This window comes from Mus caroli, unplaced genomic scaffold (assembly GCF_978045245.1).
Source record: "Mus caroli unplaced genomic scaffold, Mus_caroli_1 scaffold_15, whole genome shotgun sequence".
In the NCBI taxonomy this organism is placed as follows: Eukaryota; Metazoa; Chordata; class Mammalia; order Rodentia; family Muridae; genus Mus; species Mus caroli.
In genome coordinates, this window is record NW_028227270.1 from 109913399 (window position 1) to 109927031 (window position 13633).

Sequence of the window (13633 nt, forward strand, 5' to 3'; positions counted from 1 at the left end):
AGCTGTCTGGTTTGTGTTTTGTGAACCAAACTGAGGTCTTCTGGGAGAGCAATGTGCACTCTTAACCAGTGAGTAATCTACCCATCCCCAGTCAATCTATTTTTAGTAGAAATAAATGCGGCATTATGATTAGATTTTGAGGTTATAACAAGTTCTGTATCTTTGTTGTCGGTGCATAATTCTAGGACATCAAATGATGTTTTCAAAGATTAATATTTATTGGCTATGTGATAGAATCTAGAATCACAGAAGAAACAAGCTTCAGGATGTGCAATGAGGTATTTTTCTAGATGATTAGAGTGGGAAGACCACTCTAAACATGACCAGCATCACTCTAAGGACTACGTCCAGGGCTGCATATAAAGGAGACAGGCCATTGAGGACAAGGATGAATCTCTCTATGTCCTTGATTTGGATACAATGTTCCCAGTCTCCTAGATACAATGTTCCCAGTCACCTGAGTACAGTGTTACCAGTCACCTGGATACAATGTTACCAGTCACCTCTTCACTCTCCTAATCCTATGAACCTTCTCTGCCATGATAGACTGCATCCTCAAACTCTGGGCCAAAATAATTTTTTCTTAAGATGCATGTGTCAGGCATTCTGTCACAACAATGAGAAAGCAACTTAAGTTTTCTAGCTTATGGGGTTTAGTAGCATATAAAACAATATTTACGATTGGAAAAATAAGATTTGCTATCACTTTCTTCAAATCAGAAGTGAGTGTCTAACTAGGTGAGGAGATATGTGACTACACTTATTTTATCTTATTAAGATACTAAAAATATCATCATTAGTTCTTCTTTGTTTGCTCTATCAGACTGAAACTTGATCACCTCACTATTCCAGTTTATATGTGCCAGTTGAATTATACAGTCTAAGTTATCTATTAATTCTCATTAATAATGGTGCTTTGCACTATAATGTTCAATATCATTGCAAAGTTGTTTCCATTTTTCTCTATCAATATCTATCCTTCAATTCTTCAAAACACAGTTCCTGACATTCTAGCCCATGTCACTTATTGCTGGATCTTTTCTTAAAAAATGAAAGGTGTCCATCTCCAGCTCTGTTTGTATTTCCCACATAAATATACAGAATGTTACTATGTGTATATAGCTCCAACATAACTGTGATTCTAAAAGTTTTAGAAGATGGTTACTCTGTTTTAAAATCTTAAAAGTGCCAATCTAATAGCATGCGATAGAGGATTGTAAGTTAGCACAAGGCAATTGTTAATAGTCACAGAACATATTCTGCAGTGGTTAATTGTCATTGTGAGACAAATTCAAGCACTTGCCTAAGGCTCGGTGTCTGTTATAGATCCACTAGGGCTCTCAGTGAGCCCATCATTAGAAACATACCCCACTGATATATTTCACCATGGGCAGATGTTCCCTCACACCAAGTTGACAACAGATTTATTCATGTCAAGCTTTATTGGTATAACCATCTTGCCCAACCATATGCATAACTGTTTGATCCGTAGGAGTTATTAACTCATTTACATTATTCTCAGGATGGTAGAAAGCTAGCGGAAAGAAACAAGTATGTCTCAGGTGGTCAGCACTAGCAGTGTAGGACTTGAAACTCAGAGAGAACATTATATGTTGGTAAATCTCTTAGGATCTGCTGATTGGTACCCTTAAGTATCTATGATATTTTTCCTATATTCCTGAAGCTTTGCAGTTCTTTTGCCTCAGTGGAAATATGTTCTGCCTTTCGTAAAGTATCCCAAGCATTAGTTATCCTTTTCATTTATTTATTTGTTCACTTTACATCTTCTTTCCCCCCTCCTCCCAGTTCCACCCTCACACCCTCATCCCCTGGTGCCCCTTTCTTCTCCTTCTCTTTAGAGAAGGGGCACCACCCCCACTATGTGTACCAACCCACCCTGGTCCATCAAGTTGTAACAGGACTAAGTGTGCCCTCTCCCACTGAAGCTAGAAAAGGTAGCCCAGCTAGGGCAAAGGGATCCAAAGGCAGGCTACAGAGTCAGAGATAGGCCATACTCCACTTGTAAAGGACCCATATAAAGACCAAGCTTCACATCTGCTATATATGTTTAGGGGACTTAGGTCCAGCACATGCATGCTTTCTGGTTAGTGGTTCAGTCTATGTGAGTTCCCATGGGCTCCGATTAGTTTACTCTGTGGGTCTTCTTGTGGAGTCTTTGATCCCTCCAACTCCCTCAATCCTCCCCCTCACACTTTCCACAAGACTCCCCAAGATCCACCTATTGTTTGACTGTGGGTCTCTGCATTTGTTTCCATCTGCTGCTGGATGAAGACTCTCAGAAGACAGTCATGCTAGGCTCCTGTCTGCAAACATTGCAGAGAATCATAATAGTATCAAGAAAAGAGATAGAGCAGAGACTGAAGGAATGGCCAACCAATAACTAGCCCAACTTGAGACCCATCCATGGGCAAGCACCTGTCTCTGACACTACTAATGATATTTTGCTATGTTTGCAGACAGGAGCCTAGCATAACTGTCCTCTGAGAGGCTCCACCCAGCAGCTGACTAAAACAGATGCACACACCCATCGCCAAACATTAGACAGAGGATCTTATAGTTGAGTTGGGGGAAGGATGGAAGGCCCTGAAAGGGAAAGGAACTCCACAAGAAGACCAATAGAGTCAACTAACCTGGACCCCTGGGAGCTCTCAAAGACTGAGGAAGGGGACCAACAGCACATATGTAGCAGACATGCAACTCAGTCTCCATGTGTGTGCCCCAACAACTGGATCAGGTATGATACCTAAAGCTGTAGCCTGACTAGAAGAATCTTTTGCCCAGCAGGGCAGCATTGTGGGAGAGGATACACCTAATCCTACAGACTTGATGTACCAAGGTGGGGAGATACATAGGGCGAGATCCCATCCTCTCAGAGAAGAGGATGGGGAAGGGAAAGGGGTGGAGCAGCATTGGGGATGTAAATAAATAAATAAATAAATAAATAAATAAATAAAGTGTCAGGGGTTGGCTCTCAAATAACAAGGAGGGTCTAAGGGAGAATGCTTGAATCTTATGAATAATAAGAAGAAACAAAATAGACATCATAGACTTTAGAAGTAGAAGGAGGGAGAGAACTGGGTGGGAAAAAGTGTGGGGAGGGGAACAGGGGTAAGGATAAGGTATGAGAAGTGTAGGGTGGGAGAACTGAGAGAGATAATGGAAATGGTAGGGTGGAATTTCCTAGGATGTGAAGGGCTCCTGAGAGTTTATGGGGATTATTCTAGCTGAGACTCCTAGCAGCAGAAGATATGGAGCCTGAAATGGCCACCTCCTATTACCAGGTGGGACTTCCAGTGGAGGAAAGGAGACACAAATCTACCCAAAAACCTTTAACCCAAAATCTGTCCTACCTACAAGATGTACAGGGACAAAGATGAAGCAGAGTTTGAGGGAATGGCCAATCAATGGCTGGTCTGAGACCCATCCCATGGAAGAGTCGTCAGTTATTTTTAAAGAGTTATTTACTGATTTATTCTTTGCATGGATATATGTGTTCTATTGCATGGTGAAAAGACACCATGATCAAGACAATTTACACAAAAATTTTTAATTGGGGGCTTGCTTACAGTTTCAAAAGGTAAGTATTCCTAATGCTTTCTAACCAGTCCACCAACTGGTAACCAAACATCCAAATACATGAGCCCATGAGGGCAATTCTCATTCAAACTGCCAGTCCCCTGGAACTTGAATTAGAAGAAGTTTTGAGCTGTGCTTCCATCCCCACGCGGGAGCTGGGAACTGAACCCAGGCCTTCTCTAATTGAATTAAGTGCTCTTAACCCCAAGCCACATTTCCAGCACCATGGACATTAGTTAGTAAGTTAAAATGTGTACTGACAGCATGCTTTTAGCAAGAGTAAAATGAGTCATAAAGTTGTTTAATGGGTCTACTATTCACTTATATTTGCTAATGAAACAAGGGCAGACAGTTTAAAATGAGTGGTTTTGCAATAAATGTTACATAGTATGACCATATCAAAAGTTACATATTGTATATGTACTGAGAAGTAAGCTCCTGTATGCTATCAGGGTTTTAATTTGCAAATTAAACTTTAAGTTATTATAATATAATCAGAAATGTAACATATTTAATAACAAAACTAGATTATGTTATTAATTAGAGGCAGCTGGGTATAAATGGGCAAATCGTGGGTTTTGTTTAACACAAGGAAAGATCCGTCTATGATGGTGAATCTTCACGAAAACTTGACTAGATAGAGAATCACCTAGAATACATGGCTCTGATTATCTGTGAGAGCATCCTGCCATCTGCAGAGAGACTTAAATAAGGAGGGAAGATCACCTGCATATGGGCAGCTCCATCCATGAGAGTGGGATTCTGGATTGAGTGAGAAGGCAAACTGGAGACTAGTGCTTCTTTCCCCTGCAAAGTGACAGTGTGAGTGAGCATCTTCCACAAGACGCGGCAGTCAGGTCTTCCCTCTCACCCTGCGCCTTACCTTCCGAGTACAAGTGCAAACAGCCCTTCTTCTCTTAGACTGTTTTATCAAGCATTTTGTCACAACAAGGACAGAAGTAACTAATGCACTTGCTCCAGGCCATTTTCTCTTTAATTCAGAGACTGGTGAAGTAGTAACATTGTATCCAATGTACAGAGCATAAAGAAAGAATAGACCTTCTTACAAAGGAGAGGATTTGTGAGTACCACACTGACTAGCAAGAGACCCTCACAGCCAGCCTCAAGTGGCTGATACCATTCACACCCTACTGAGGGAGGGAGTGGTGACAATGGAGCAGAATAGGATGAGCGAGCTTCTGATACATTGTAGTCACACAGTCAAACTCTTAGTAACAATTCTTCAGCCAAATCTGGCTGTCTGAGCCATCACTCTCCACACACCCCAGGGACCCCAGACTCCTCCACATGCAGATTCAACGAGGCACACAGGCTAATTTTTCAGAAGTGCTGCTGTTAGAGACTGTTGACCTGTTTGTCTCTAAATATGCTCAAGTCTTTCTCCTTAAATTATCCCTGTCCCACAGAATGTGACTTTATGTGGAGGCAGGATTTAAATAGGCAATGAAACAAAGCTGAAGTTGCCAGGGTGGCTATGGTCCAATCTGACAAAAGGAAGTTGAAACAGATCCGCAGAGTGCTGACCTCTGGAGGCCACAGGAAGAAGGTGCCATCTCTGAGCCAAAAAGAAATGGCCTGGAGGAAATGAATCTTACCCAGACCTTCATCCCAGACTTCAGCCTTCAGAACACTGAGGAACAATTACATGTGGCTAAAATCCTCTGCCCTGTGAAACTTTGCCATAATGACTTAAGCTGAGTGACACAGGGGCTACTACCTTAGTCTCTGGCATGTCTGATGCCCCAAGTATCCTCTACATCTGTAGCCTATATGCATGGTTCCACCGATAACAAATGAGTCCTGTTATTTATTCTGACATAAACACTAAGGAAAAGAGAGCTGGGTGTCACATGGTGACTTTGACCCAGTCACAGGAACCAGATTGTTCAGACCCTCAAGACTAGGAAGACTGGTAGGATGTGGTCTGCTGAGGGAGCATATGACGTGGGTTGGTCCTTGTCAATAAGTTTCCTGCCTTTGACTCACTATTAGTGACAGGGAAAGAATTAAAAAGATAATAACATTACAAATTCCCAATGGATTTGTAGGAATCAGAACCGTCTTAACCCCCAGCATGGCAGAGGATGAACCAGGATTACAGGGGAATCTATCCCACAGATTCAGTCCCAAAATTCAATCTCACCAGTGAGCTACTGATCAAGCCTGGGTTGTTATGTTTGGCAAAACAAAGATGTATGTAAACTGGATTCGTCTATAAAAGTTGGAGAAGCTGATGGAAGAGCTCATTGAATAACTCAGGCAGATGCCAGGAAATACTACTGTTGCCAAGGGTGGCTTCCAAGGCAGTGGAGGCACTGACAGGAATTTCAAAAGTCTATAGTCAGGACTCCTCATCCATCAAGGAAGAAAGCTTCAGGAGAGATATCTAGATTCCAGAAAGCAAGGTGTATAATTTTCCTAACTTATGTTTTACCAAAGATTTCTTGGTTTGTTTTGGGGAAGGACAGAAAATAAAGGATACCACATAAAGAATCCATTAAGTCAAGAAAGGAAGCAGGGCTGGGGTGCCCCTGTTGTAAGTCACCAGTAAGGGCACTTGTCAAGCTAGGAATGTATACTTTTTCATAAACAAGCTGGTTTACATTGTAGCCCTCACTGGATTCGGCGCTGGTGATAAAAGCTGTGGTGATCTCTAGCACAGGTGGCTTACAGCAGCCCTGAACATGGGAAGCATATAATAGACTAATCCTTTGTGTCATAAAAGAAAACAGTTACCGATCACTGGAGGCATGGATAACAACAGAAGCACAGCCACAAAATCTAACAGAAGTCTGTGTACAGGAAGCGCATTAAAGTTCAAGCTATAAGGATAAGACAGAGCTCCCAGGGATGACAAAGACTACCTGTGTAGGTGATACTTCCACCTAAGCTTATAAAGAATACTTCAAGCAAGGTTAGTTTCCCTGCATAGAATGAAAACTGTGTCTTCAGGCTACTGCCCTGCTCTGAGTAGGTCAGGAAGTCCAGAATGTAATCATGACTAGGGGCTGACAATTCTGTGAGGTATGGTGCCAAATAAGGTAATCTTGAAAGCCCAAAGCCCATATGCAATCCCCACTTTAAAAGATGTCTATATTCAAGGAATAGAAAGGCAATTTCTGAGGAAAAGATTGGTGTCTCTTTACTCGGGTGCAGCATACTGTACTCTATTGAGTAGGACGGTCTTTAGAAAACTGACCAAGCAGTAGTAACAGTAACTCTCAAAGAATTCATGTGCACTTGTGTGTGTGTGTGTGTGTGTGTGTGTGTTTATGTGGTATTTGGTATATGTGCATGTGAGGGTGGCTTTACCTGTGCATCTAGACCCAAGGCAGCGAAGGATGGAGGGTGTGCTGCTCAATCAGGATCTAGCTTCTTCCCTTGAGGCAGGGTCTGTCAGTAAACATGGAGGTTGGATGGCAGTCAACAAGCCCATCCTTCTGCCCCACCTCCACTCCAGTACTGGGATCATAGGCTATCATATTACCAAGCTCAATTGTTTTGTTTTGTTTTGTTTTGTTTTGTTTTGTTTTGTTTTGTTTTGTTTTGTTTGGTGGTGGTGGTGGTGGTGGTGGTGGTGTGTGTGTGTGTGTGTGTGTGTGTGTGTGTGTGCTGTTCTGGCTTTGTTTCTTGCATGGGTTCTGAGGATCTCAATTCAGTTCCTCCTAATAGCAGATGAAGTTATCTTAAATTCTGATCCATCTCCCTGCATTTGTGTCCAATTTTGATGAACTGGGTGCTGATTATCCAATTCAACACAAGTAGAAACACCTCCTCATCCAGCATGAGGGGTGGGGAGGGGAGGGGAGGGGAGGGGAGGGGAGGGGAGGGGAGGGGAGGGGAGGGGAGGGGAGGGGAGGGGAGGGGAGGGGAGGGGAGGGGAGAGGAGAGGAGAGGAGAGGAGAGGAGAGGAGAGGAGAGGAGAGGAGAGGAGAGGAGAGGAGAGGAGAGGAGTGGAGAGGAGAGGAGAGGAGAGGAGAGGAGAGGAGAGGAGAGGAGAGGGGAGGGGAGAGGAGAGGAGAGGAGAGGAGAGGAGAGGAGAGGAGAGACAAAACAAAGTAGCAGCTGGGCTGGCCTCTGTCTAGAACTAGAGCAGAATTTTCTTCTGCTGCCTTCAGGGCTCAGCTCCATCTTCACCAACCTTTGCACTCCTATGCTTTTTATGGCTCCCAGGACCTTAGGTTTTTAACCTTGGCCTCCAAATGCACCCTCAACTTTCCTGTTCTGGGGCCTCCACATCTGCACTGAACCATACCAGGGACATCTCCAGGTCTCCAGATTTCCAGGTAACCTGTCTTGGGACATTGCATTCAACAAAACCATGTGAGCCAGCTCCCCTGATAATCCTACCCTGCTATGGCCTCTGGCAGTTCCACAGCCAACTCAGATTTAATACTGGGGAAGCCAGCCAGTTTTCCTGATTGCTTTACACACAACAGAAACCCATCTGAAATTCCTCTCCTGGGGAGTGATGCATGCTATGGTAGCCACTCAAGGTTACTTCCTGGTGAAAGGTAAACCTTTATATGTTAAAGCAAGAAAATCATCACGTCATTGCCAATTATAATGGAAAATGGTTTAAAATGGAAAGCATACATCTGCCAGTTTTAGACCATCGTTCCCCTCTCGACAAGTAAGTTCAGCAAGTATTTACAAAGCCACAGAAGCGTGAATGCAGGCAACAATGCAAGAAATTGCCCCTGTCAAATCGTCTGCTCATGAGCTGCTTGCTTTAAAGAATGCCCTCCATTGGAGAAGCAAGATACAAGCTGAATAACCTTATAAGCAGAGAAGTTTGCAGGCACAAAATTCCATCCAATATGAAAGAACTCCTAAATAATGATCATAGCTGGCTATGATTTCCCTGTCAAAGAGCACACAAAGTCTATGTTGACCACAAAATCTGAGGTTAGAAAAAACTTGCTAAGAGATAATACTAGTAATGGTGTGTGCAACACACACACACACTCATACACATACACAAACACATACACAGAAAGTGTGTTTGAAATTCACCCGAAGTTGGTTATGAAAATTCTGTAAAACACAAATGTCTTTGTAAACACCTAGCTGAAGGTATGGCACAATTTGCTGAAGAATATTTATTAATTTAAACCACAATGGAGGATTTGGAATTAGCCATGAACAATCCTTCAAAAATGAATTTCAGCAGGATGGTTGCAGCACGAACCTTTAATTCCAGCATCCAGGAGGCAGAGGCAGGTGAACTTCTGTGAGTTCAAGGCCAGCCTGGTATACAGAGTGAGTTCCAGGGTAACCACAGTTACACAGCAAAACCCTGTCTCAGAAAAATAAAAAGTGAATTTCAGGGTGCCGTCAATGAATGACTGTGCTTCTCCATTTACCTCTGTTCATTTGTCTGAAAATTCAGATGAATAGAATAACCATGCATGTGGCAATGATGAAAACCTCAGTTTCAAATGCTGGCTGTTGCAAGTGTTATTATATTGTCAAATAAGGAGATGCTTCACAGAAGCTGAGGGGAGGACTGTTGTGCATGTATGGGGAGTTGAACTTGATTACCAGAGCTATAGCACAAAGCCAGGTATGGCAGCAAACGCTTATAATCCCACGTCTAGGACTGTAAAGGTAGAAGGTCCCTGGGGATTGCTGGCCAGACAACCTTGCCAAGTCCATAAACAAGGTTGAAGCTGAAAATTTGGCTCAAGGATTAAGAGCCCTGCCTGTACTCAATAGAAGTTAGGAGTTCAGTTCACAGCACCCACATCAGGACACTCACAGATCCCTAGAACTCTAGCTCCAGGAAATCTGACACCCTCTTCTGGCCTCCATGTGCACATGAAGACACATATGCATGCTCACATGCAGAGGCACATGCACATAATAATAATAATTTTTAAGAAACACTTTAAAGGTGAATGGTTCCTGAGAAATGACACTAAAGTGTGCTGTCTGGCTTCTAAACAAACATTTACACATATGCACATACTCATGTATTACACATTATACATACACATATAATGAACCCATACACATACATTCAGCCACACAACTGCGAGTATGTGGACATGCACACACAGGAAAATATAAACTTTTTTTAAAGAAGATGTTTGTGTATGGCATTCTGATTATCAGTAGCATTTCTGACAAATCCTTGGCCCCTATATAAGTGAGGGAACAATGGATGTCACTTATCCAAAACACCATGGTATGTAATGTGAAAACTGAATAGGGAGTGTTCATGTCCATGGATAGTGAATCACAAAAAAAGCCAAGAGATACTAGCATCATATAGAAAATTAACATTAATGTACTCTCAAAGAAAAATGGTACAAGAAAAATATATACCTATTTTTCCTTTTTTTATATTTTTTTATTACGTATTTTCCTCAATTATTTCCAATGCTCTCCCAAAAGTCCCCCATACCCTCCCCCCCACTTCCCTACCCACCCATTCCCATTTTTTGGCCCTGACGTTCCCCTGTACTGGGGCATATAAAGTTTGCCTGTCCAATGGACCTCTCTTTCCAGTGATGGCCGACTAGGCCATCTTTTGATACATATGCAGCTAGAGTCAAGAGCTCTGGGGTACTGGTTAGTTCATAATGTTGTTCCACCTATAGGGTTGAAGATCCCTTTAGCTCCTTGGGTACTTTCTCTAGCTCCTCCGTTGGGAGCCCTGTGATCCATCCAATAGCTGACTGTGAGCATCCACTTCTGTGTTTGCTAGGCCCCGGCATAGTCTCACAAGAGACAGCTATATCTGGGTTCTTTCAGCAAAATCTTGCTAGTGTATGCAATGGTGTCAGCGTTTGGAAGCTGATTATGGGGTGGATCCCTGGATATGGCAGTCTCTAGATGGTCCATTCTTTCGTCACAGCTCCAAACTTTGTCTCTGTAACTCCTTCCATGGGTGTTTTGTTCCCAATTCTAAGAAGGGGCACAGTATCCACACTTTGGTCTTCATTCTTCTTGAGTTTCATGTGTTTAGCAAATTGTATCTTATATCTTGGGTATCCTAAGTTTTGGGCTAATATCCACTTATCAGTGAATACATATTGTGTGAGTTCCTTTGCGATTGTGTTACCTCACTCAGAATGATGCCCTCCAGGTCCATCCATTTGGCTAAGAATTTCATAAATTCATTCTTTTTAATAGCTGAGGAGTACTCCATTGTGTAATGTACCACATTTTCTGTATCCATTCCTCTGTTGAGGGCCATCTGGGTACTTTCCGGGTTCTGGCTATTATAAATAAGGCTGCTATGAACATAGTGGAGCATGTGTCCTTCTTACCTGTTTGGACATCTTCTGGATTTTGGTTTGTTGAGGGATTACTTTCTTGCTTTTTCTAGGGCGTGATTTCCATCCTTGTATTGTTTTTTTTCTGTTATTATCCTTTGAAGGGCTGGATTCGTGGAAAGATAATGTGTGAATTTGGTTTTGTCATGGAATACTTTGTTTTCTCAATCTATGTTAATTGAGAGTTTGGCCAGGTATAGTAGCCTGGGCTGGCATTTGTGTTCTCTTAGTGTCTGTATAACATCTGTCCAGGCTCTTCTGGCTTTCATAGTCTCTGGTGAAAAGTCTGGTGTAATTCTGATAGGCCTGCCTTTATATGTTACTTGACCTTTTTCCCTTACTGCTTTTAATATTCTATCTTTATTTAGTGCATTTGTTGTTCTGATTATTATGGGTCGGGAGGAATTTCTTTTCTGGTCCAGTCTATTTGGAGTTCTGTAGGCGTCTTGTATGTTCATGGGCATCTCTTTCTTTAAGTTTGGGAAGTTTTTTTCTAAAATTTTGTTGAAGATATTTGCTGGCCCTTTAAGTTGAAAATCTTCATTCTCATCAACTCCTATTATCCGTAGGTTTGGTCTTCTCATTGTGTCCTGTATTTCCTGGATGTTTTGAGTTAGGATCCTTTTGCGTTTTGTATGTTCTTTGTATTTAAATGCTTTGTTTTGCTGTATATTCAGTCAATCTTCACACTTACTGAATAAATACTGGAGGAATGCATTGTGCAAAGACTTTCAGGTAGCTCTCCAATGTTTTGTGCATCTTTGCATATTTGCCTCTGAGAAGTCCATTTTCTCCACACTGGCTATAGAGCTAAGCCTTGCCATCATTCGAAGATACTGCACCATGCTCAGCAAATGAGGAAATGTCCTCATTGTCCATCTACATTTGAGAAAGATACATTTTCTCATGACCTCAACTCTTTGGGCCAAGTGTACACTAGGCACTGGTGAGGAGCTGTGGGAGACAGTCAATCTTTTCAAACCTCTTAGCTGTCCATCACAGGACTTAAGATGGTCATCTGAATAAAGCCTGCTGTGTGCAATTGCCAAACATGACCTTATTCACTTATACTTTTGACCTAGTTTTTGGCGAGCAACTTGTTTACTCATAACTACCACACCTATGTGGCTATTGTTAGCATACCTGAGTGTTTATGTTGTGAATGCAAGTATGCTATTGTGGTCCGGGTTATTTTGTGAAGAGTTCTAAAAAGTACTCCCTATGCCTTGCTGTTTCTCAAATATATTCCCTTTAAAGTATAAACACATATCCCTTCTTTGTACTTTCTTCATAATTATATTTTTTTCAGAATTTTCTCTTTATCTGTTTGTATCAAGTTTCATGTGACATCAAAATACCTTTCAGTATTCATATAACTGGATGTTGGTCGATTGTCATCTAAGGCTCGTTGGACACATTGAAAGCTTTCACCCAGGCAATCCCATTTTTAAGACTGGACAGATGTAAAAGCCATGCAAATTCACCCTATCATTAGGAAATAGCACTTCCTAAAAGTGGGCCAAATAACCCTCAAATTTTGTTCTCCCTTTCCTCATGCAGATATGAGAGTGTACTGGACAATTTAGTATGTTTACAATGATTAAGTACACGACTATGTGTGATGCATGTGTGTCTAATTTGCATTGTGCATAGGTTTGCAAGCATTAGGGGCCAGTGAAAGACATTGTGCTCTGTTCTGTATTTCTCTGCTGTATCTTCCAAGGCAAACAGTCTCATTGAACCTGGAGCTAGGCTGAAAGTAGTGAGCCCTCGTAATCCTCCTGTCCCTGACCGTACATACTGCTGGGTCACAGGCTTATATGAAATGTGGAGGATGATATTCAAGCCTCATGCCTACACAGTAAGTTCTTGTATCCACACAGCCATGTCCTCACCCCCAACAAGTGACTTTTAAACAAGGCCTTTAAGACGCATTTTTGCTAATGGTATAATTAACTTCAACGAAGATGCCAACCAGTGGCAAAGACTCACAGCTAATAAACAGCCGCCAAATTTGAACCAGGTACAGTTTGAATATTTTTAAATTAATTCAGTAGGAGATGTGCTATTACTTCCAAGCTCCTGTTCTTGCTTTGAGGCCTAGAGTTTCTGACTATAGCTACTGCAGCAACGGGAACTGGAACTAGATGAAGCTTGTTCACTGCTCATCACTAACAGGATAAGAGCGAAAGGATCTTGTTTGTGTCTGATCTCAGCAGGACTGAAAAGAAAGATTTAAATATCCTTAAAAGCTTCCAGTCTTCTGAGGGGACTTTAATCAGCATTAGTAGAGACCTCACCCTTGAAGTGACATCCAGTGATCTGAGGTTCTGTCCTCCCTTCCTTAATAGAGGTCAGCTTCTCCACGCGCATAACTCATTGCAATTCATGCAGCCTTTGCAGAGGAAAACAGTCATGAGTGACAGCCAACGGAGCACATGAAGAAATTATTAGCTAAGCAGACAGATTCAATGTTCCAACTGAGCATGGAATTTGACAGTGGCACCGAGAGAGATTACACCAACGCTTGTGGTGAGGAAAGGAAGTGTGGTTTTGACTGTTTGAGACTGACCACAACCAGCAGTTCTGTTTACTCTGTTCCCAAATTAAATCACAACCAGATCTATAAAGGCCACAGGTGATGACCTCCCCCTGTGCATCCTCCTCTGCCTTCTGCCCCCTTGTTCTGTTTTCTCTCCCTCCCTCCTCCTCTCCCTCCTCCTCCTCTTTTT